The sequence below is a fragment of the Podarcis gaigeae genome, assembly GCF_964106915.1.
Source record: "Podarcis gaigeae genome assembly, chromosome: 5".
Lineage (NCBI taxonomy): Eukaryota > Metazoa > Chordata > Lepidosauria > Squamata > Lacertidae > Podarcis > Podarcis gaigeae.
In genome coordinates, this window is record NC_139681.1 from 23711618 (window position 1) to 23736822 (window position 25205).

A 25205-nucleotide genomic window follows, 5' to 3' on the forward strand; every position below is an offset into this window, starting at 1 on the left:
AAATGGAAGTTACAATAAGTTTTGAAATAAGTTAACAAATTGCTGATGCTTTATAAGACAGAGAACGCAGGGTTCGGAGGATGTGGGGAAGTCCTATAGGTTAGATGGAAAAAGAATATGGAAATTTGTTATTTATATCTCTCTTTCTTATAACCACTCTTTATTCTTTTTTCTGTATTTCTGTACTTTTAAAAAAAAAGCAATAAAAAAATGTTTAAAAAAAATAAAAAAACTCTGACTCAGACATTGGTTTCATGGAGTTTAATGGGACATGTTGCCATGTGCAATTTCATTGGGTGGATTTCTCCCACAAACATGAATCAACAAGGTTTTGTGTGAGCAGACCAATCAACCCTAATCATTAGTTTTGTTAAGAACAGGAGGTTGTTAAGAATGGCACCTAAGCTGCAGTCCTGTGATGACTGGATAGGAGTAAGTCCCATTTAACTCAATGGGACTTACTGCTGAATATATATGCATAGGCTTATGTTTTACTCTCATTTCTAGCTATAGTCACCCCAACACACATTGAAATATTTTAACTCCACTGTGCCTGGTGCCCTTTAATGATTTATGTATCAGAAAGGGAGGGAAAGGTGAGATGTATTGCTGTTACCCAGCACCATAATGTGATCCTGTTTGTGAATCCAGTATGATAATTTCCACCAACTAGGAAGGATCTCTGCCTGAAGCCCTGGAGAGCCACTACTATTGAGGGTAGACAATACTGAACCAGATGGAACATATGTAAGACACCTTCCTAGTACTCTCCTCTCTGAAATCACTAGACAACTTTGATTCTGGAAGGTAAGTCCACTCCCTAGAGATGAAATGCTAATTCTATGGCTATCAATACCATACCCAGTCAGCCAGTGTGGGGTAGTGGGTTGAATGTTTGGTTGAATTTGGATGGGATAAATCTGTATTTAAATTTCCTGGAGTTATGAAGCTCCAGAGTGGTTTTTTGGAAGGGGCAATTTCTGATGGAAATGATGATCTAGTTCTATTATGGGTTGGGGGGCAGATTCTCCTGAATTCTGGAGTGTCAGATTCCCCCCCCCCATAATTCCTGGATGTAGTAAAAGTTAAAATTAATCAAGGTTTGATTAAACTTTGCTAAACACAGAAGCCCCATGGATTTAGTTATGCTAATGAGCCAAGCCAGCTTGACACAGCTAACTGGGGTGGATCTACACGGATCTGTTAGAACATTGTAAAAGAAACGTAATATAGCTCTCAAGGCAATTTTCCATTGCCGACAGATCGCTGCTCTACAGCACCCTCTGGTGCCGCATTTTTATAACACATTTTAAACGTTATAACCAACCAGTATAGATTTGCCCTCCATGTGCCAAGGCTGGTGATGGCCCATCAAGGAAACCATCAGAGGGCATGACTGCCAGGCACGGGGGAGTGGTGTCCATTGTTTGCTGGGTGCTAGTGCGCAGAGGCAAAGGCCAGGCTTAGGGTTTCAACTTTGAATGACGTAGGCCAACAGGAGGTCCTTGGAGTTGGGTAGCTGCAAAAAGAAGGGGCAGAACTCCATGTGAGGAGGACAGGCTGGATAGAAGAAGAAGAAGAAGAAGAAGAAGAAGAAGAAGAAGAAGAAGAAGAATAGTAGTAGTAGTAGTAGTAGTTTGGATTTGATATCCCGCTTTATCACTACCCTAAGGAGTCTCAAAATGGCTAACAATCTCCTTTTCCTTCCTCCCCCACAACAAACACTCTGTGAGGTGAGTGAGGCTGAGAGACTTCAGAGAAGTGTGACTAGCCCAAGGTCACCCAGTAGCTGCAGGTGGAGAAGCGGGGAATCAAACCTGGTTCACCAGATTACGAGTCTACCGCTCTTAACCACTACAGCACACTGGCTCTCAGAGACAAAGAGGATGCTTTTTTGCTGTCCTTTGAATTGAATGCTGAAAGGGGGAAGCCAGAGCTTCATAGGACGTGCTATGCAATCCCTCCATCTAGGTGCAGGTTGTATATATGTGTGTAAATAAAACCATCTATCCTAAAGACACCACAATCTCCATTGTGCCTAATTTCTGAAGAAAACACAAACCCTGGGTAAGTGCCTGAAACCCCTGATATTTCACACTGCTGGGAGATAGGGGTGGCATATAACACTATAACCAGGTCCTCTAATCTTTCAGGCAACACCATTGGCTGGTACAACTACATAGAGAACATGTTCCTTGCTCCTCATACAACAAATGCAATCAATAATTAGAGTTTAGAGCACTTGATAAGCCCAGGATGGCCATTAGACAAACAGGAATGTTAGCAGAATTAGTACATTCTGCCACACATACACAGGCCCCTCTCCTTCAGTTTTGAGTGGAATTTGTCGGGAAAGCCAAACGTTCCCCAATTTTAGGGGAGTGTATAATCTGCACTAATTTTACAGTTCTTATCTGTAAACCCAAAAGGTGGGTAATTTGTTGCCTGGGAATTTGCTTGTAATCCTCAACATTTATGCCATGTAATATGAGTTCTGATGACATACATTGAGATTATGATGTAGTTTATAGCCCCATCTAGTGATCCAGCCACCAAAATACTATCCTATACTTCCGATCAGGTGGAGCACTGGCAATGTGGATAACAAACCCAATGGCTGTCCTTATGATGAACACTTGCAAAATTGCTTGCACTTTGGGGTTAGCCACTAGAGGGAAGAAAAACCAACACATGGAAAGAGAGTAGTGATGAAAAAGGCCATGGCTAATTAAAAATCAACAGTGCTTGGTTTAGCAAATTATACATTAATTAGTTTTCTATGGAAGTGGACAAATAAATGATTATCAAAATTTGTTGTCGTTACTAAGCAGCAATAAAAACAAAATTTGCCAGTTACTGCTATTTGTTATGCTAGCAGGTTATGGATGTACAAGTTATAGTACTGATTTCCCTCAGATTAGACTGAGGAAATGACTTGTCTGAAGCAACCCAATGAACAGCCAGGCTCGGGGGGGGGGGTTCAAACCCCAAATTCCAGCTGCTGCACCATCATTGCAAAAAGTACACCCACCTTCCTGGTTTTATGTCTCCACTATAATCCTAAACACTCTGCTGAAAGCACAACCCTGGTCTGCCCTAAATATAGATAGAATTTCCTGAAAACTTCAATGCCGTGCTTAGTCGCAGATATATTTTTAAACTCCCATCTCATTCCTTGCTCTTAATGAAAAGCAACTTGTTTTTTAACTAGTTCAACTGAAAAAACATAATATTTTTGTACTTGTTATAGTTATAGTTATAGTTATAATATTATATACACTAGGGGATGGGCCGTGCACACATCCGGGGCTGGACAGGAGGAGCTCTGCTCCTCTTAAGTAATAAATAAACATACTAGGCTAAAAATAGAAATGATCAGAATATCCACTCTGACTCTGACTATACCACATCCACAATCCATGATTGTGATGTGGTATAGAAATCCTCCAATGGGAGCTGTGTGATGACATTCTTATGTTTTCATTAGAATGAAAGATATATGCTACATATATTCACTCTAGGATTCCTAAAGTAACAAGCACATTTAACTATATGTATGATGCTCCAGAAATAAAGTACTGAATGTGGTTTGATTAATATCACGCACACTGCATAAAATTCTGCACATAATTAGTTGATCTTTTTTAAAAAAACATGCAATGCACGAGCAGTTCAGACATAATCAGGCATTCAAGCAAGTGGCAGCCTGGTGTAGACAAAGTTCAGTCAGGTCAGAATCAGCAAATTCTGTGTATAAATCCTTTTAAAATAGAGCCTTCCTCCATCTCTAGCAATCCCGCAAACAGAAAAACACCCAGCAATACTTGCTGGTGAAGGAAGCACTCACTTAATGTCTGGGGATGTGCATACTAAATAGTCTGTGCTTTGCTCCAAAATCCTAACTTGCTGTTGGACCATTGGTCATGTTGGCTGGAGCAGATGGAAGTTGGAATTCATAAACATCTGGAAGGGCACAGCTTATCTATTCATGCTCTGCAAACTGACCATGAGCAAGGCTGAAGATTTGCCAATGGTTAACCTAAATAAATAAATAAATAAATAAATAAATAAATAAATAAATAAAAATTTATACCCCGCCCTCCCCAGCCAAGACCAGGCTCAGGGCAGCTAACACTGAATATAAATTACAATAAAACATAATAGGGAGGAAAAACCAGTTAATTAAAATACGACTTAAAATACGGCTTAAAATGCAGCCTCATTTTAGTAGTAGCCCATAAATCAAGACCATAAAGGGAGGAAACATCAGATATTCACCCCAGCCAGCTATCCATGCTGGTCCTACATGGGCCAGCAAAAAAGCCAAGAGAAAATTTATATGCCAAATCCCATATAAGGGGTCAGAGTGAGTCCAAGCCAAAGGCCAGGCGGAACAGTTCTATCTTGCAGGCCCTGCAGAAAAATATCAAATCCCACAGGACACTGGTCTCTTGTGACAGAGCATTCCACCAAGTCGGGGCCAGTGCTGAAAAGGCCCTGGCCCTAGTTGAGACCAATCTAACCTCCTTGAGGCTCAGGAGAGAGAAAATCCGAGCTAGGAGTACCTTCAGAATAATAGGTCAAATAGTGTGAATGAGAGAAGGAAGATGGCTTGATCAACCCCTTCTTGGTCTGTTTGGGCACCTTTGGCTCCCTTCTCAGATGTTGCAACTCCACCTCTCAATCTTTGTTGTTGTTCGTATGTGTCATGTGTGCCCTTTATGTAGCGAGGTTCTTACTGAGGTGCTATAGAGTCCACAGGGGTTGCATGATGAGGCATCTAGCAGAGAAATGGGGTACAGACAGAATTCTCATCTATCCTGCTTGTACAGAGAACTAGACAGGATCAGGCACTTATGGGTGAGAACAGGGCCTCCTTATCTTAACTTCTGCAACACCATAAAGCTTATGTCAGAGTCATTTTAACCCCCAGTACCTAGGACAGTCATTGTTTCATTTGAATTGGAGTCTGTTTCCAAAACCTTTTAAGCAAAACCCTTTAATTAATTAATTAAATTAATTAAATTTGTATACCACCCTTCATCCATAGATCTCAGGATGGTTCACAACATAAAAATACAAGATATACACAAAACAAAAAAAGGACCAACAGATGAGCCTCCCCTCACCCATTAAAATGGGGAGGGGGGGAGAGAGAGAGAATACAAGGAGAAGGAACTGGAAAATGGGTAAGAGAGTTACAAATGATACACCCTTTTGGAGTTGGTTATAAGCCTGAACAGATACGAGGCTTGTAGAGATAATATTCACCAAGTTCATGACACTCAGATACATCTCTCCCGAAGCACCAATCATTTCAAGCTTTACAAAGAAGATCGCTGTAATCTTGATTACTGTGTTCACTTATCCGCATACAAATGTGTGGGTTATTGTATTGAAATAAACAAAAGAGCAGACAATCAGTTTGGACTGTTTTCACTGTAAATTGGATCCGCATTACATGACATCATATGAATACCTTGTGCAAAGCCAACCCAAAGAGCCATAAAAATGATGCGGCGAGGAGTCAAATCAATAAATTGTTTCTTTCCTCCCGCTTAATGGTGTATGCACATCAGATAAATTCGGTCTCATCTTTCATCCTGCCTTGGGTTTGTTTGCTTATTTTCCTCCCCACACTTTTTTTTTTAGCAGATGTTGATTCATTCATAATTCAGCGATGAAAACTCATACCGAAAAAAACCAGGCAGAGCGACACTCAAAGCTGCAGACATTCAATATGAAGCAATTTCATTCAGCTCAGCGGACACGACACAGGTAAACATCAGAGGATGTGGGATATATATATATATATATATATATATATATATATATGAAGGCATAAGCTAGCAAGCTGTTAGGAATGGTGGCCAAGAGGGCAGGCTAATGGGTCATTCAGGCTTCCAGTCCGCTCAACCTGCATTGGACAATGGATTTCTCAATTCCATGCTGCTGCCACCCGCTCAGTTACAAATTCAGAACCTGTGTGGCAGAGCCAAATATCTCCTCTCAGACCCTGCAAGTCTCTAGATTATGCCCCAATTCCCCCTGCCAAAAGAAACTTAAAGGTAGCAGTGGCATGGAGCAGGAGTTGGGCAATAGCAATGATGGGGCAGATCTTCCTGGAGGCCTCTTTGTGAAGCTCCAACCCCAGTGCCTCAGATCAGAGGCGGTTTTGGGGCATTGCAAGCGGTGCAGCTGCACTAGGTGCGCAGCTGAGGAAGGCACCTACTCAAAGCCTAGTAGGTGTTTGCCCAGCTTCAGGAAGCAGGTGAGAAGCTCCAACGGGGTCCTAGAGTCCTCTCCTTCTTCCTTCTCAAAGTTGGGTAAGCACTTGCTGGTCTTGGGGAAGGAGGAAGGAGGGCTCTAAGACCCTCCCAGAGCCTCGGGCCTCATCCCCAAAGCCCACCTTAAGCCGTCGCTGTGAGGGCTGGGGGGAGGGAGTCAAATTGCCTCGCACAGGGCGGCATATTACTAAGGTCCGATCCTGCTCAGATGCGGCTACAGCAGCATCCCAGGCGCCAGGAAGCCTGGGAAATTAAAGCTCTTTGGGGTGGCTCAGTGGTACCTTGGTTCTCAAACGCTTTGGTTCTCAAACTCCAAAAGCCCAAAATTAAGTGTTCCAGTTTTCAAATGATTTTTGGAAGCCGATTTTTGGAGCCTTGATTTTCAAACATTTCAGAAGTCAAACGGACTTCCGGAACGGATTAAGTTTGGCACTTTTGTTTTTGCTATTTATTTTGCGTTTTTGTCTTTGAGGCTTTTTCAGTTAATTTGTTTTTGTGACTGTGTGGAACCTAGTTCAGCTACTGATTGATTGATTGATTGATTGATTGATTGATTGTGTGACTGTGGAAATGTATACAGGCCCCCCATCCAAACAATGACTATCATCAGTGCAGGGAAGAAAAAAATCAATTTTTCATTTTTATTATCTACAATACTGTCTTATTTATTTTATAGCACAGTACATTAATTATTGCTTTCATTTCATGGATCAAAGGTCTCAGATAGTAAAATTAATGTTGAATTGCTGTTTTAGGGGTTGTTTTTAAAAGTCTGGAATGGGTTAATCTGTTTGGATTACTTTCTATGGGAAAGCATGCCTTGGTTTTGGAACACTTTTGTTTCGGAACAGACTTCCTGAATGGATTAAGTTTGAGAACCAGGGTACCACTGTACTTATTTTTTCTCCTGCTTTTGCCTCTTCCTGCCTGCCTGTGGCTGCACAGATGCAGAGTTTGAAATGCAGATGGTTGTTGCAACGAAAAGGTTATTTCCTGACTTACAAAGTTATTTCAAACTTTTCCCCACAGAGCTTTGGCTTCTTTTTAGAGGATGCCTGAAGGTGAACCCTTCCATTTTGTTTGCTTTTTTTACCCCTGAATTATCCTAATTCTGTTTGCTTTTTGTTTGCAAATAATTTGTGCATTAGCCGTCACTAAAAGCATCCTTTCCTCACCTATCTCTGAACAGATGGTGCTTTTCAGATTGAATGGGGTGATCAGATGTCCCTTTGCATTGAAGCCACATGTGAAAAACGAGGCTTCTAACACATTCATTCATGTTTCAAAGGGAAATAAAGCACTCTCGATAATCAGAAGCAGGCTTTGCATTGGATCAACTGCAGTGGGGATCTGCTACAAATCTCTTAACTTGGAAGCTTAAGGCTGCACTGCGAGATGTGACTTTGAAAATCAGCATTGCACTTTAGCAAGCTAACAGGGTGTTTTTGCTTTAACAAACAAACAAACCCCACCTGCCCACACATTCAGTGTTTATGTTGGAGAGTCCAATGAGCTTTTTCAGAAATGTCTTCAAATCATTGAACAGTATAGTCTTTCACAGCATTTCTGCCAGGAGGCAGAATGGTCATTTGTTAAAAACAGTGGCAGGTAAGGGAGGGAGGAAAGAAATGTGGTAGCCAGGACCTAGGCCAGAGATGGATGTATCAATCCATTTCTGGTCCACATAACTTTCAGATGCGCTGCCTCATAAGTACATTAAGCCTAGGGGTGGGTGAATATGTCAATTTCAGTTTTAGGAACGCATCCGTTCCTGCTATGGGGACCCATTTTCAGAGGTTCTAGGTTGCTTAGAGAAGGGGGAGCACATATTTCCTCATATGCCACAAATTTTGAGAACCTTGTAGATGACATTCAGCCTCAAATATCACATTAGTCTGGCAAGTATTTTTCAACTACTGCTTGAATGACTTTTTAAAAAATAAAGTATTAAGTTTTTAAAATGTATTTTCTGTGCCTTCCCTTGCATTTTTAAATTCTTTTCTACTTTTCAAAGATAGGGGGAAATACTTGCCAGTGAGCATTGTGTCTTTTTATTTGTGACCATGGATGCACTCAGAATTATTCCTGGAATCAGTTCTCTTTAATTTTATGGCTCTAATCTACAGCAGCACAACAGCAACAGAATGTAACAAACATGTCCTAATGTAGCCCAGAAAAGAAAAGTAAAGTATTTTGAACTGTTTTCCACCAAACCTCCAATTTCCCAGGCCAATATGTGGAGAAGTTTCGTAGAAGATTAACCTACTTTTTATTCTTCTCCCTGTATGTTCTATTTACAATCACTATGCAAAGCTACATTGCAGGTTTTTATTATGTCCTAGTTTTCCTCTCCCCATTTCCTGATTTATTATGTTTTATTGTTGTCCGTTTAATTGCAAAAAGTCTCTGTGTAAGTTCTGCTTCTTCTCCCAAAACAAAATGATAATACAGATTTCTTATTTTTTTAAAAAAATTGAATCCTTTTTTGAACCATTTTATGTTCCCATCCTATTTTGCTCTTTGGAAGGTGGCAGCCATTTTGTTTTCAGCCGTACCACTGGTGGAAGCCATTTTGTGATGGTGCCCTCAGGACCTTCTCAAGATGCTCATTTTACTGGGGCTATACATTGCAGAGGAAGGTCAGCTGTGGCAAGCTGCCTTTCAGGGAAGCTTCATCATCATTGATCTCACCACTGAGGGACCATTGATGCGCTTCAAGAGAATTGAAGGTTCCTTGGGAAATGTTCAAAAACCATTCATAGGAGTGACCTCATAGGGGCAGAGCTCCCTTCGGCCTCACAATAAAATATTTGAGGGGTTTGCCCCTCCAAAAAAAATAATGGGCAGTCATTCAAATGTTGTGTGTGTGCCATGTCATGTGATCAATTCTGCGGGGCAGAGCTTATCAAGTTGGCACCCCTGAGCACATCTGATAACCCATGGCCAGCTTGGAATAATTGGCATGTAAAATATTAATAGATAACATACAACGGTGTTTGCCACCCGACAGCATTTGATAAATTACATGAACGCCCTGGCTGAGCCAGGTTTTTTTTCCTCCTTTTTTGACCTCCTTAAATAGTAAGAAATCAGAGCCGCATTTAGGGGAGCACGACCAGTTTGCTCACAACATGTGCCAAGCTGAGAGGATGCCACAGGGGAAGCCACAACAATGTCATAGAACGGCGCATAAGAGTCAGGGAGTTCTGAATTTTGGCGCTGCAATAGGGTGCCACTGAAACTTGACAGCCCAAAGTCTGCCATTGCCACAATGCATTTGGACTCTAGTTCATACCACCTGGTTAGAATAGCATAGTATCTGGGATGTTCCCACTGCCATGTTTGAGGTACGAATGCTTTGGGAGCTTTTATATTCAGGATGAGACTCTGCTAAATTCAACCTTGGTAAAGAACAACAGCTGTTCTGCATTCCATAAAATGCAAATCCTACCTAGTTTGGTATATCTGATTGAAAAACGTAAACAGATAAACCCGTAAGAACCAAGGGAGAGTGTTCATTTGAATGACACTTACTTCCCTCCTTACTTCACTAAGGCTGCAATCCTATTCACACTTATAAAGAAGCCCCTCTGAACACAGTGGGTTGTACTTCTGAGTAAACAAGCATAGTAATGTGCCATAATATGATTTTCCACTTCCTGTGCCTACGGTGGTTTTGTCTAGGCAGCAGTCAACCAAAATATTCTCTTCAAATAGCCATTCTCAGCTATCATCTTAGGTTGTAGGTGAAATCCATGAAAAAGACTGAGGTAGCATTTCCCAGTAGCATATTTCAGATTAACCCCAATTCACAATGTATCTGGAGAATTGATTTAAAAGGCTTACCAGTTTAGAAGCATCCAAGCATATTTAGGCATCATCTGCAGAATGCTGGAGTTTATGGCTTATGCATTCCAAATCTGGCCCTATAATATCAGGGATGCCCTCTGGGAGCACAAACTAAGAGGTTCCTGAGATAAATTAAAGAGCAACGGGGAGAGAGGTCCGTGTTCCCACAGCTCAATGGCACTTTAATCTCAATGTTCACTTTTGGCTCCTTCTGTGAACACCTGGACAGACAGTACAGTGGTACTTCTGGTTATGTACTTAATTCATTCCAGAGGTCCATTTTTAACCTGAAACTGTTCTTAACCTGAAGCACCACTTTAGCTAATGGGTCCTCCCGCTGCTGCCACGCGATTTTTGTTCTCATCCTGAAGCAAAGTTCTTAATCCGAGGTACTATTTCTGGGTTAGCGGAGTCTGTAACCTGAAGCGTATGTAACCTGAGGTACCACTGTAATCCAAAGACTCAGCTGTACAGCTGCAAATGCAACATTGAAGCGCATTACACAAATGTGACACTAGATAGCGATGGTGAACTCATGGCAAATTCAATATATTTTTCAAAATGCATTTTCACAGCGTTTTTGATATGTGTCTAGATTCCGCCCCAGTCACAGCCTGAGATGCCCAAGCCTGTTTCTCAAATGCCACCGTTTCCTTAAATCGTAAGCAGGCAAAATGAGGTGGCAGGAGGTGTTGGATGGCAGCTGCCTTGTCCTCCTAACTCTGTTTGAGGACATAGCTATGTTTCAGATACTACCTGTCCCAGCCTCCCTAAACTAGCCAGCTGCCTCAAGTGGGGCGGAGGATGCCAAACCCATTGTTCTCGCAGGCTTCTATACACAGAGTGGGGAAAGGGGCCATCTTGTTTTTTGCCTCAGGCAATAACAGGTCTTTGGCTCTCTCTGGTCATAAGGACTAGTCTCTTTTAAACTGGAATCGGAATATCAGGAGATTTCCTTAAGCTAGGGTTGCTGTATTTCAAAACGTAAACTTTCGGACACAAAAGTTGCTGAGTTCTTTTCTTGGAGGGTACAAATGTATTGAGCTTTCCCTAACCCCCAAGTTGCTGAGTTTTAAGATAAATTCAACAGTGTAAATAAGTTTTGATGGATGCAATAATGGAATACTGAATGGTATACCATAGTTTTTGTAGAATATGCAGGGATTTAGAATATGTAAAATGAGCCATGGAAAGAGAAGAAGGGAAGTCATTGATATCTTAAGAACATAAAATGAGTATTTTAAATTGTAAAACAGTTTATGGAGGGGGGCAAACTGGTTGAACTTCCCCCCCGCTCCACAAAAAAGTTGTTGCAAAATCTCACCCACACACAACAAAGTTTTTGAGCTATTTTTAATGAAATTCACCAAAATCCACACTTTGGACATGGACTACCACAATGAGGGCCAAATACCAGCTATGTCCGGACATATGGCAAGCCTACCTAAGCTCTACTGGTGGCTTAGCTACAAAGTCACAAAATTCCTCCAGGAAAGAGGCTGTAATTGATACCACAATTAATTTTCCCCAAGAACTTTTTACATAGTATCCCATGAGTCTGGAAAGAGTACTTACTGTGTGAGAAGACCTTGAGATACCTCTGTCTTAACACCAGGAAGCAGGAGGGGTCAGGAGAATTTCAATAGTTGTATTTATTTGTGAACAACGGATTAACCACCCAGCACAGAAGCTGTGAGCTTGCTCCACAAAGAAAAGACTCCATATCGTTCCCACTCAGCTGTGGAGAGAACCAAACCCAGAGAGGGGAATTTCTATTACAGATGAGACCTCTTAAAGAGACAGGCAACAATTTGCATAACTTCCAACTTTGCTGTTTATGTGATAATCTGCATCAAGTCCATTTCATCTTTGGACATTTGCCTCCCCCCCCCACTTCCTAATTATAGGCCCTTCCAACGCTATGATGCTAAGAATACCACATACAATAAAGGTCTGAAATTCTGCAGTCAAGCTGTATCTTCATTTGTAAATCCGATTGTGCGGTATTTGCCCATGTTCATCATTTCCATTCAAATTGGAATATGAGTGTGTCACTTTATAAAGGTCCATTTTTTACATCAGCTGCTCAGAAGATTAGGGGAATATTTGTACAAGTTCTTTTTCTTCCTAAAATGGCCAGTTATTTATGGTCCCCCCCCCCTAGATTGCCCACTTTATCTGCTTTGCTGAACACCTGTGATAGTAAATTATGGGCTTATTTATAGGGATCACATATGGTTCTACGGTTTATTAACAAATGCTTTTAAGATATCAGCAAAGACCTTCATTAAAAACAGCATATGTCTTAACATCTTTAAAAAGCAGCATATGTCTTACTCAGATCAAGTCTTACTCGGATCAAAAGTCCTTCTGTTTGTGCAAAGGCACCAATTGGATATATTCATAGCCATGTAAACATTTTTAAGACCTATTGATCTGAAGGGGTAGCATTGCAATGCTTAAATGTAGCTGCAGGGTTCCCCAAACTTGGGCCTCCAGCTGTTTTGGACTACAATTCCCATCATTCCTGACCACTGGTCCTGGTAGCCAGGGATGATGGGAATTGCAGCCCAAATACAGCCAGAGACCCAAATATGGGGAAACCCTGCCATTATCTCCATAGTATTCCATCATTACTATGACCCCAGCTCTCAAAGAAACACTTTACATTGATAGATGGCTTCGAGAGCCAAGTCAAACAAGCAAGAAAAGTGCATAGTGTCATTCCCTCTAGGCTGCACCATTTTAGAAATCTGCTGGGTAGCATATTGTTTCCTTGGAATAAATAGAGCAAGTGGTTAAAGCAGAAGGCTATGAAACAAGGGCTTTGGGAAAATCAGCAACAATTATTCTTTCAGTTGATATTACTTGTTTAGGTTCATTCACTTGATTTAGAAATGTATCTAGTTCCTTCAGCCTCATGCAGAATATTTCATTTTTCTTTGAGGTTGAAAAATCCCAAGAACCTTGAAATGCTGGTTTACTCTGATGGGAATGGTAGCATTTTCTAATCTCAATCAAGCAGAAACCACCTGGAGAAATACCCTTTTTCTTTCTACATTTTTAACATGCATCTGGCACAACGCAGCCTCATGAAAATGATAATTAATGAAAATAAATATGTGGCCAAATTTACACACATCTCAAGAAGACATGGTAATGTTTATAGTGAAGATTAAATAAGGCAATGTTTTCAGTTGCATCTGCTGCTGATTTTATGTTTTTTCTCCTCGCTCCTCTGGAGTCATCTGCTATATGTTTAGTGAAGCCCCACTACCACAGGTCCTCCCCTCGCCCTTCTTCCTTCCTTCCTTACTTCTTATTTGCATTTGTGCGTGATGCAAAGGGGAAATACTGTGGAATTATTTTGCATCTGGTTGTGGAAACGAAGAACAGCAAGGCAGATACAGTGGTACAGATCTTGGTTCTCAAACATAATTTGTTCTGGAAGTCCATTGGACTTCTGAAATGTTCGAAAACCAAAGTTCAGCTTCCAATGGGCGCAGGCACCCTGGAAAAAATAGCTGACAGTCGCATTGGACATTCGGCTTCTGAAAAATGTTCAAAAACCATATTTTTGGTGTTCAGGAGCAGAAATGTTTGAGTACCAAGGCGTTCAAGAACCAAGATTCCACTGTATTTTCTTGGTTCAACTGCAGAAGAGTTGCAAGGAACTTGCATATCTTCGTTCCCAAAGCAAACACCATATATACAAAGTTTGTCTGCAGACAAACACCAGCTCCCTCAGCTGCCTGAAAGCGAGCTGAGTGCCGCAACCCCATAGTCGCCTTTGACAGGACTTAACCGTCCAGGGGTCCTTTACCTTTTACCTTTACCTATAGGGACGTGGGTGGTGCCTTGGGGTAAACCACAGAGCTTAGGGCTTGCTGATCAGAAGGTCAGCGGTTTGAATCCCTGCAAGGGGGTGAGCTCCCATTGCTTGGTCCCTGCTCATGCCAACCTAGCAGTTCAAAAGCACACCAAGGTGTAAGTAGATAAATAGGTACCACTGTGGTGGTAAGATAAACGGCGTTTCTGTGCGCTGCTCTGGTTCGCCAGAAGAGGCTTAGTCATGCTGGCCACATAACCCGGAAGCTGTATGCCAGCTCCCTCGGCCAATAAAGCGAGATAAGCCCTGCAACCCCAGAATCAGCCACGACTGGACCTAATGGTCAGGGGTCCCTTTACCATACAAAGAATATTGTGCCACCTGAAAGATGAGCCATTGCATTATGGTCCAAGCTTTCATGGACTACAGTCCAGTGCATCAGATGTGCCAAATGTTATATTGAGCTGCAGCTACATATATACTTGGTTTCAGATGTCTGTACGAGCATGGGTACCACAAGCAACCAAAGGGAAATAAGTATGATGCCCATCCCCAGAAGTGGCTCACCTGAGATGAAGGAACTGCAGGGCTAGTGTTAAGACCTGGGACTAAAATCACTACTAAATTTCACCAAAGGCAATGTTACAGTTTCCTCAAATTCAAATAATTTTGAAGAATGAGTTTCAATACATTTAGGGAAACTCGTAAAGTGGAGGTGAGGGCAAGTTGTACTGTTTTAACTTATTATTATTACAGTGGTACCTCGGGTTAAGTACTTAATTCGTTCCGGAGGTCTGTATTTAATCTGAAACTGTTCTTAACCTGAAGCACCACTTTAGCTAATAGGGCCTCCTGCTGCTGCCGCGCTGCTGGAGTACGATTTCTGTTCTCATCCTGAAGCAAAGTTCTTAACCTGAAGCACTGTTTCTGGGTTAGCGGAGTCTGTAACCTGAAGTGTATGTAACCTGAAGTGTATGGAACCCGAGGTACCACTGTATTATTACACCCCACCCATGTGGCTGGGTTTCCCCAGGCACTCTGGGCAGCTTCCAGCAAAATATAAAAACACAATAAAATGCCAAACATTAAAAACTTCCCAATACAGGGCTGCTTTCAGATGTCTTCTAAAAGTTGTGCAGTTCTTTATCTCCCCGTACCCTAGCATAAACCTTTGCAGTGCTCACTGAATAAATAACAGCTCATATGTGAGAACAAAGATATGGTGGAGTGCAGAAATATTTTGTTTGTGTGTGATAAATGCACTCCTTGAATAGACACCCGGTGTGCATGAAATTGTCTGCTTATATGTTCATTTGTTCTGCAACCACCTCTGCAAGGATAGCTATTCCCCAGGTATCTCCTTCTAATTATTGGGCAAAATAAGCAACTGCTAGGTTCTGCAGTTGAAATTTTAGATGCATTAAGGAAGTCCCCTTGGAACTGAGAGCGCAGTCTCAGAGAACACCGCAAGACCTTGTTTGCAGAGTTAGTTGCTCCCCTGTCAACAATATTTATTAAAGATCAATGCATAATTCAAAGCAATTAATCTATTTGAACAATTTTATTCCTTTTTATGCTTATGCGCTAGCCATGATATCTATATTTTATTCCACCCTCTGTGAGCTTGAAACAACTTGGCAAAGAGTATGCAGCAATGGTTTTCAAACTTTCTCCTTTAGGGACCGCTTTCCACATTGACTGATCTGCATGGTCTCGCATCATTGCCTGATCTTCCCTGCCAAAGATGGATCCAATCTGGAAAAGCTTTCCGAGTTATATGGCTCTCAAAGCTGCCTCACACTATACATTGGCTTTTGGTTAGTTCCAGGGAGGTGTAGCTGCTTGAACATCAGACTAGGATTGGTGAGACCAAGAGTCAAATCCACACTCAGCTCACTGGGTTATCTTGCCCCAGCCATCACCTTTCAGGCCAAGTTACTTCACAAATTTCTTGTGAGGTCAAATTGTGGAGGCCCCATGTACACTGTCTTGAACCACTTAGGAGAACAGGCGGGGATATCAATAGGATAATTAAAATCATTTGCTGTAATAGAAACCAAAAATATTTAAGGCTACTATTGACCAGCTGTACATCACAAGCACTGGATGTTTTGTGAAGTGGATCCCCTCAGGTAGGAACAAGAGGGAGACTTTTGGTTTTATAACATGTTTACACTGTCTGCCCAACCCTTGACCTTTGTGCAAAAACAAACAAACAAAAAAGGAACACCCCTATTTTCAGATATATGTGGTAAGTCCCCCAAGATAAATACCTACGGTAATTTCTTTGAGCACCGACTCTTCTGAATACCTGAGGTAGTACGTTCCTAGACTTACTCTTTGGATAATGTTTCCCACTTTCTTTCATTTCTTCTTTCATTCTAACTCCCCCCCCCCCCTTGTCTGCTTGTTCTAGTAGCCATCTGACGCTTATATCGGTTAGAGCAGCCTTTCTCAACCTGTGGGTCCCCAGATGTTGTTGAACTACAATGCTCATCACCCCTAGCTAGCAAGGCCAGAGCTCAGGGATGATGGGAGTTGTAGTCCAACAACACCTGGGGACCCACAGGTTGAGAACCACTGGGTTAGAGTGACAGTGGGGAGGATGTGTTTTGTGTGGGCCCTTTCTTATTTTTTTTAATAATAATAATAATAATAATAATAATAATAATAATAATAATAATAATTTATTTATACCCCGCCCATCTGACCACCACCATCTTCCCATATGTATCGGTGTCTCTAAATAATAATAATAATTTATTTATACCCCGCCCATCTGACCACCACCATCTTCCCATATGTATCGGTGTCTCTAAGCTGGAATTTGCCAGCTGTATTGTTTAACAGTGCAAATCTGATCAGCACACACTGGGGTCCCCCCCCCCATGCCACGAGTCACAAAAATAACACGGGGACTATTCCTTTATGATACTGAGATGTCACAAGTGAGTAACAGGTGAGTGTTACTGTGTTGTTATCATGGGATGATGTCAGTGCATATGCAATAAGCAGGAATGAACAGTTGCTATTGAACTTTTTTTTTATTATGGTGGTTACATTGCCACATGCGTTGCCAGAATAAACCATGGCTTCAGCCAGGAATCTCCTTGTTCGCCTTCTTGATGCCTTTTGTCACCCACAAACCCAGTAAAAAATGACCATACAATGTACTCCTGGATGGCTCCCCCTTCATACAGCCTGTTGGTTCCCAATGAACTGACATAATAATAATAATAATAATAATAATAATAATAATAATAATAATAATAATAATTTATTATTTATACCCCACCCATCTGGCTGGGTTTCCCCAGCCACTCTGGGCAGCTTCCAACAAATTATTAAAATACAATAGTCTATTAAACATTAAAAGCTTCTGTAAATGAGGATCTTCCAGATCAAGCCTTGGCTACCCTCTAGATTAGGCTTTTTACTGCCTCCCCAGCCACCTTCTGCCTGTTTCCCAAACCTTTTGAAGTGGTACTTTGCCTTTGACCTGGACAGTGAGTAGCACAGGTTTGGACACTCCCTTTCTGCTCTACACAGTACCGTATTATGAACCTTATATCAAAGTTTCATGGAGATATTTAGCAATAGCAGCCCATCAGTTTATGACTGATGATTAGAAAAAAAACACTTGTGCACTGCAAAACATTATTCATCAGACATTAGAGACCTGCTTAGGAACATACAATTAGCCCTTCCTTTTTAGCAAGCCTCAGTTGAACTAAATACCACTTTGGGACTGCGTAGATCTGCTTTCCTGGAGGCTAGAGGCAGGTCTGAATGCTGCAGGGACAACTGTGTCTTTCCCTCTGCCAACTATTCTCGGTAAGAAATGTTTCTTTCTCTATTTGCATTTTCAAGTAAGTGCTGCGTACTTCATTAGCTTAAATACTCTCCTTTTTCATTAGGTAAATTAAATGTTCATTGGACATGGTTAGCAGCTTTAAATGCACAATAATGTTCTGTGTGAAGATGAAACCGGGAAGGCTTTGTTTTGCATTGTTTTAATTTACTTTTGGAATTTTAAATACACATGCTCTTCATGGCTACAGTAACCTGTGCATACATTGCTGAAAGCATATTTTATAGAGTTGGAAGGAGCCCAAAGGTCAGATTGTGCAAGATCGCATTGTCCCTCTAGATCAGGGGTCAGCAAACTTTTTCAGCAGGGGGCTGGTCCACTGTCCCTCAGACCTTGTGGGGGGCCGGACTATATTTTGAAAGAAGAAGAAGAATGAATTCCTATGCCCCACAAATAACCCAGAGATGTATTTTAAATAAAAGGACACATTCTACTCATGTAAAAACACCCATGGGTAGGCAAACGTAGGCCCGGGGGCCAGATCCAGCCCAATCACCTTCTAAATCAAGCCCATGGAAGGTCTGGGAATCAGTGTGTTTTTACATGAGTAGAATGTGTGCTTTTATTTAAAATGCATCTCTGGGTTATTTGTGTGGCCTGCCTGGTGTTTTTACATGAGTAGAATGTGTGATTTTGTTTAAAATGCATCTCTGGGTGATTTGTGGGGCATAGGAATTCATCCTTCCCCCCCCCCCCAAAAAAAATATAGTCCGGCCCCCCACAAGGTCTGAGGGGCAGTGGACCGGCCCCCTGCTGAAAAAGTTTGCTGACCCCTGTGTAGCTCTATTTCCAACACAAGACGGTCTCTTAAAGGGTTGCCATATTTCAAACAGTGAAAATCCGGACAGAAAAGTTGAGATTTTTTTGCCCAAAATCAAATCGGCAAAAACGACACTGCCAACATGGCTTGCATACGTCCAGATTGTCCAGGACATTTTGCCAATTTTCAGTACTTCCAACTACAGTCTTCCACATATGTACAGGGGAATTCCAGACCTATGGCAACCCTAGTCTCATATCAATAAATACCAGGTGTGGAGACAGCGAATGGGGCTCAGGGCTGGCAGATGAGACAAGAAGCAAAGAGAGAGTCCTCTGTAGAAACTTGTTGCCATTTCCTGTGTACATTTGGGTGTACAAAATGACAAGAACATTTTGGAAATCGCAAGATATGGGAAATCGCAAGATATGGCTTACACAGGGATGATACAATACTGGTCTGTGACATCAACACAACCACACAATGCATACAGCATTTAGCTTTGTGCCACTGGAGTGGGTAAATAACAGGTGGAGGCATCCCAGCACTGGTCTGCACTGGAAGAGAGGGAGCCACCACTGTGGGAGACTCCACAGCACCAACCAAAGTTGGTGTAAGGCCCTGAAATCTGACATTATGGAGGGAGGATGGGGTAGATCAAGGGTAGCTATGTGTGATGGCCTGGGACTCGGGTGCAGACTCGGAACCAGAGGAGTCTCAGTCTGCACCAGATCCTTTGCCTCAGGCATCATCTGAACCAAGTCTGGGGCTTGATCCTGAAGAGTCCCAGTCTGCACAGGTTCCCCTGCAACAAATACCAGTTGGGCCAAGTCAGGGTCCTGAGCCTGCCCTGGCTCCAGATGCGGGGATGACCTTGTTGCCTTCAGCTGGGCCATCACTTACAGCTGCTCCACTACCGGTTGGGTCAGGGGAGGCTGAGGAGGCCCTGGGTCTAGTAACCCACCGATGTCTCCCAAGCTGCAGAGACTAAGGTCTGAGAGAAGGAGAGACCTGAATACTCGCAGGAGGAGTGCTCGCCTTCGGGCGAAACAGGGAGGTGAGTCACCGGGGAATCAGGACCGGCCATTACCCCAACAAAGATAAAAGGCTGATGGACCCCACCCCAGGTTGTGGGAGCAACATTGCTGTATGCCAGATCCTGCCTGAGATCCTGTCCCTGTCCCTGCCTAGTTTCCTGCCTCGTATCCCGCCTTAGCCCTGTCAGACTGACTCCTAGCAGAACCTCCAGATCCTGGACTGGTCCTGGACCGTGTTTCAAGGGTTACCCCCGGGCCCAGCACACTATAGATATGCTGGATGCAAAGCTGGTCTTTATCCCAGAGACAGGCCTTATTTGGGGCATACAGCAAAAACAAACGAGCAAGCAAGCAAACTGGGGAAAATGCCCCAATCTTCTCCCCTGGTTGATGGTGCTCTGTTGTACCCTGCTGTAGATATGTGCATGGAAGTCTTGTTTGAACAAGTCACGCCAATCTTAGCTGGATCAGAGTGAATGGAGCTATAGTGAAATTTGTGGCGCATCCAGCAATTTCCAACTATATTAAAAAGTCACAATAGAAAACTGACCTCTGGCTAGTTTTATTTAAAAGTAATCAGAATAATTCAAAGGCTAGTAACATCAATATAAATTAGAAAGAAATTTAAGCCAATCTGACAGAAACAAGGATAAATAGCACCAGATAAGATCCCAGGAGTAAGATTAGAGCTGTCGCCACATTTATATTCGGAAGTTCTGTTCAAGTGAAGAATTTTGAGGAGATATGTCAGGATTTGGGCAAGATTCGTCGAGTTTCTCAAGGAGGCATCTTTTACACTGCCAGTGGGTTTTACCTAAATGAGACTTCATAGGAAATTTAGATATTCTTCTCAGATGAAATATCTGTAGGAGTTTTGAGAGGAGCCAAGCAGATTTTGATAAGATTAGCAAACTTCTAGAGGATTTCACAAATCTCTGACACTAGGAATATCAGTGTCCAACAGAGGTAGTAGATTTGACCACAAAGTACAAAAATAAAATGATGGTGTTAGTTTATGTGGTAGATAAGCTGCCAAACCTAACAAATGCATATTGTTGCTAGTTAGAATGAGAAGGGGCTAAATCCCAGAGCTGTATTGCTGATAGGCCGATACTAAGACCATAGAAATACAATTAGCACTGGTAGACAGGACTCTGTGTGATGTCATTTTCCCTTCTCTCCTGGAGAGGAAGGAGCATATGGTACTTCCTATTCCTATTCCTTTTTCTCTCTTTCTCTCTTCTATTGTCCTACATTGGATGCAGACATGCCTCTGCTTGCTCCAGTTCAAGTATTTTGCCTGCATAGTTTTCACTGCTGTCATTGCTGTGAACCAATGCATGATCATAAAGGAAGTAAATATTACTGTATTTTTAAAATTATAAGTTGTTGCCCAATTCTTTGTTACCTGATAAGAAAGGCGAGCCAGCTTACTTCATAACTAGACTTGCTAAAAGCCAGGTTTTACAGACTAATTCCTATGCTTTTAATTTTTCTGCCAAGGATGAGATTTTGAAATTCTGTTCTACCAAACACAGGTGGGTGCCTGGAAGGATAAAATGCAATTAATATATCCTCTCCTACCCACTGAAACCCATATCACAACTTAAACATTGAAAAAGAAGAAGACTACATCCTTTGAAAGATTATCTGTTAAATAAACAACGCCCAACATTCAGCAGTAATTTAAAAAATGAAACAGTTATTCTCCCCCCCCCTTTACCTATAGAGTCTTCTACAAACATTGCTTCCTCCAGATGCAGACTGAAACTATATCCTGAGGCTATGCCCTGCCAGCGGTGGAATATGGAAGATTTATTATTTGTGGATATTGATACAAATTGACTTGATCTGCATCTTCTGGGTTAATCTGTGGTGCTGGAATGCAACTAAATGAATAAATAAGCTGTTATTGTTATTATTACCCTTGACATTTGTCTAAATTTTGCAGTGCAGTTCCGGACACAGGAAACATAACAAAATGTGTGTTTCGTTAGAAAATGTGTTAAAAGTACATATTTGAATGCAAAAGTTCATGCAGTATTTTTTTTAAAATGCAGATTAACAAGGAAACAATCTAGAATGGGCGTATGAATGAGCACATATGAAAATGACATGAACCAAAAATAGACTGGCCGGTACATTCTTCCCTGTGGGTACTTAGGAGCATCAGCAATTTGCAGGTACAACCCTCGGGGGGGGGGGGGGAATTGGCTGTCCTGATGTTCTAATCTTTACAAGGAGCCAGCTAATTTGTTTTTCATGGAACAATGCCAGAGCCAGCCAGCCATAAAGAGAATTTTAGTTAAGTATCACCCAATGACGCTTCTGAGGGACCATATTTGTTTACCTGTAGCAAAAGGAATATTATGCTTTGCAGGCCCTGAGGAATTTTGGTTAACAGATTAATACATAAAATTTGTTTTTAATGAGACATGATACTTCATTGGGCTATCTTTAATGGTTTTTTTTAAAAAATGCTCGTTACATTCTAAATGCAGTGAAATCAATCCATGCTCTCTAAGTCCATACAAAACAATCTCAGCCCAGCCTGGGTGTGTGTATCATTCTACCAAGCAGTATGGAGAATTTTATTACTCATATATAGATTCAGGTGTATAGTTAAACATGGGTTTAACTTCCTGCCTGCTACTGCCCAGTTTTGTTCTCTAGAGTTGCAACCCTCTTCTTTCTGTATAGGAATATTACACAAATTGCCCAACAAATGTATTTTGTTAGTATGAGAGTGTGGCCATTCTTGTATGAGACACATCTCTGCCACAGCTTGAAGCCTCCCCCCCCCCCTTACACTGAAAAGTCACCATTTTAAATCAATTTAAAAACAAATCCAAAGAAAGACATAACATGTGAGGAAAAGAGTAACAGGAGATTTAACATAGTAGCAGTCAAAGCAGGAAAAGGGCTTCAGCTTGTAATTAATAATAATGATAATACCATTTTTTAATACTGCCATTCATTTCAAGAAGAAACACTTAGGCAGTTCAAAAATAAATAAAAGCCAATAGAAAAATAAAAAGAATAAAACACATTTTAAAAACACAACCACCAGTAATGCATAGTAATGCAACGACATTAAAACATTTATAATTTAAAATCAGGAACAAACAAGAATAAAACAGAATAACAGCTGAAACAGCAATCAAAGTAGGAGATTCAAGTCAGGAGATCAAATAAATGCTGGACTAAACAGATGTGTCTTCAAGAGTTGGTGGAATACAAGTACTGATGTGGCTTATATCTGAGCAGAGGATAATCTTGCTGCAGTATGGGAAGGCAGGACCATGGCTTTACTATCAAAACACAGTAGGCACAACATCTGTAAGGAACTCGCTTTCTGAATGATATGTGAGTCCTCTACACAGTACTATCCCACACTCCCAACACATGCAAGAATTATAACTTGTTTCATCAGAACTCTCTCTCTCTTTTCTCTTTTTTTCCTCTTTTTTTTTTTTTTTTTTTTTTTTTTGCCTCTCTCAGGATTTATCAGATATTTGCCTGGGTAGGAACTTCAAAATTCATCTCAGATTATTTTGCTTTAAGCAAAATCTAGTGACAGCTGTACTTGGGATTTGTGGGACATCTTATGACATGGCGGTGCTCTTATCAAAACTCCTTGGGCTTTCGTCAGAATTGATCATGTTTCACCTGAGGCAAAAGTCCAAAACCTGCCCTTGAGTTTTGCTTTAGACATAATCTCAACATCAGCTCCAGCCATTTCTAGCTTGCCTGTCTCACCGAACTAAAGCACTGGGCAGAGATATGTTTTGAGAACATAGAAAGTTGCCTAGTAATGAGTCAGATCATTGGTCCATCTGGCCCTCAGTAGAACATGACTTCAGGCATGAGTTTTCCTCAGCTCCACCTGCAGACACCAAAGATGGAACTGAGGACTTTCTGCATGCAAATCAGATGCTTCATCACTGAGGTAAAGTCTTTCCCCTTTGAAGAGATATAAATGAGAGGTAGAGGGAAAAGTAGACATTGAATGGGCATGAAAAAAGCAAGAAAAGAGATGGGGCCTAACCACAGGAGATTATTCTATGTAACTGGCACACAATTTGGTATTTTCAATAGGAAATACTTATTTTGCATACTGCTAAAATTGTCGGCAAGGTGCTTCCTAGCTTAATAAACATGTGGATTTATTGTAAGACGACTGGAGAGTGTTACAATCCTGAGATTTAAGAACATAATTATAAGCTGCAGCAGACAGTCAAGAGCGTAAATAAAAATGGGCAGAGTGAGTTCTGTGATCCATACATTTACATGCTAAGTTAACTATCTGTTATATAAAGGATGCTGCTAGCACAGAGTTTAGTACATTAAACCATGATGCCTTGCTCTTTCCAATGGATTTGTGGGGTGAGGGAGATCATAATATCCCCAGAAGGCAATACCCAAAAAGCAGGAGCAATAAAACAGCCCTTTTGTGAGCCATATAAAATGTACCATTTTATTGCAGCAAGCCACAGATACTAATGAATTTAAACAACAAATTGCATCTTCAGCAAGAAGCTGTAGTTTTAGGGAATTTTCCCCACCGGGATTTCTTAGTGCAAAAAGATAAGATCGTTCTTTTCTCTTCACTGTTCTGCCATAGAGGGGATCATCAGACAGAGAACAGAATATCTGCAAACATTCAAGAGATTAGCCGAGTTTCCTAATTTCCTAATGTTCCAATTTTGAAAGAGACACTTCAACTTTGACACAGGAATTCACATTTCACATTATGATTTTGTTAAAAACAAAGAACCTCAAAATTCAAAACAGAATGTTCTAGAATTTTGGCATTTCTTGGCAGCTTTGATTTTAACAAACTTCAAACACGAAACTTTCTCAGCTGACAATTGTCAAAAGCTATTTTGCACTGTGTGCTCTATAGCAAATGAGGTCAGATTATTTATTTCTTCTTTTTTAAACACCGTACTGTTGTAAAACGGAGAGCAACAACACAGCCACATGCTAGGGTTACAGAGACTATGAAAACGGGCATAAGGAAAGAGAATCATTTTAGACTTATTAGAGTGACATTGCAAGGAAATGTTTTTAAGGGTGTGCAGTGGGGAGTTCAAGGTGGTCAAATATTGAATTAAAATTGCATCTGAAAGGAATTACAATTTTAAATAGACAGTTCATGAATATTATAGAAGTTAGCTGTTCAGAGTTTGGCCTCTTCACCCTCAGCCCTCCCTCCAGCAGGGCTGCCATACGTACTGATTTTCCCAGACATTACCAGGATTTCAAAGGCAGAATTGACTTCTGGGCGGAATTTCCGAAAGGCGGTTCTTTGACTCTTAGATGGTGCTTTGGCTTGACTCTTTGGCAAGTCAATAAAAAAAAATCACACACACATATATAACTTTTTGAAATATGGCAACCCTATTCTCCACACATTAGCTAGCAGTTCTACTTGGCTTCTCTTCCCACAGTAAACCACTTCTTTCCAGGCATGGCAAACCAATACTTGTCTCCTGCCCCTTTATTCCTGGCTGTGTGTACAATATCTGTGAGGGAATGTGGCCCCTGACACAGGGGAAAAGGTTACGTA

General features: G+C 41.4%; 3 long non-coding RNA genes across 3 annotated transcripts in view; 2 read left to right on the forward strand and 1 right to left on the reverse strand.

The window, feature by feature from the left end:
• LOC310845479 overlaps positions 1-25205 on the reverse strand; it is a 485939-nt gene that overhangs the window by 318546 nt on the left and 142188 nt on the right. The window lies entirely within an intron of this gene.
• LOC310845237 lies at positions 667-7603 on the forward strand. Its single transcript, XR_014564593.1, has 3 exons — positions 667-807; positions 5653-5778; positions 7477-7603. It is a non-coding gene; the product is annotated as an uncharacterized lncRNA (long non-coding RNA).
• On the forward strand, positions 17080-21557 carry LOC310845878. The gene is made up of 2 exons (XR_014565024.1): positions 17080-17799; positions 21363-21557. It is a non-coding gene; the product is annotated as an uncharacterized lncRNA (long non-coding RNA).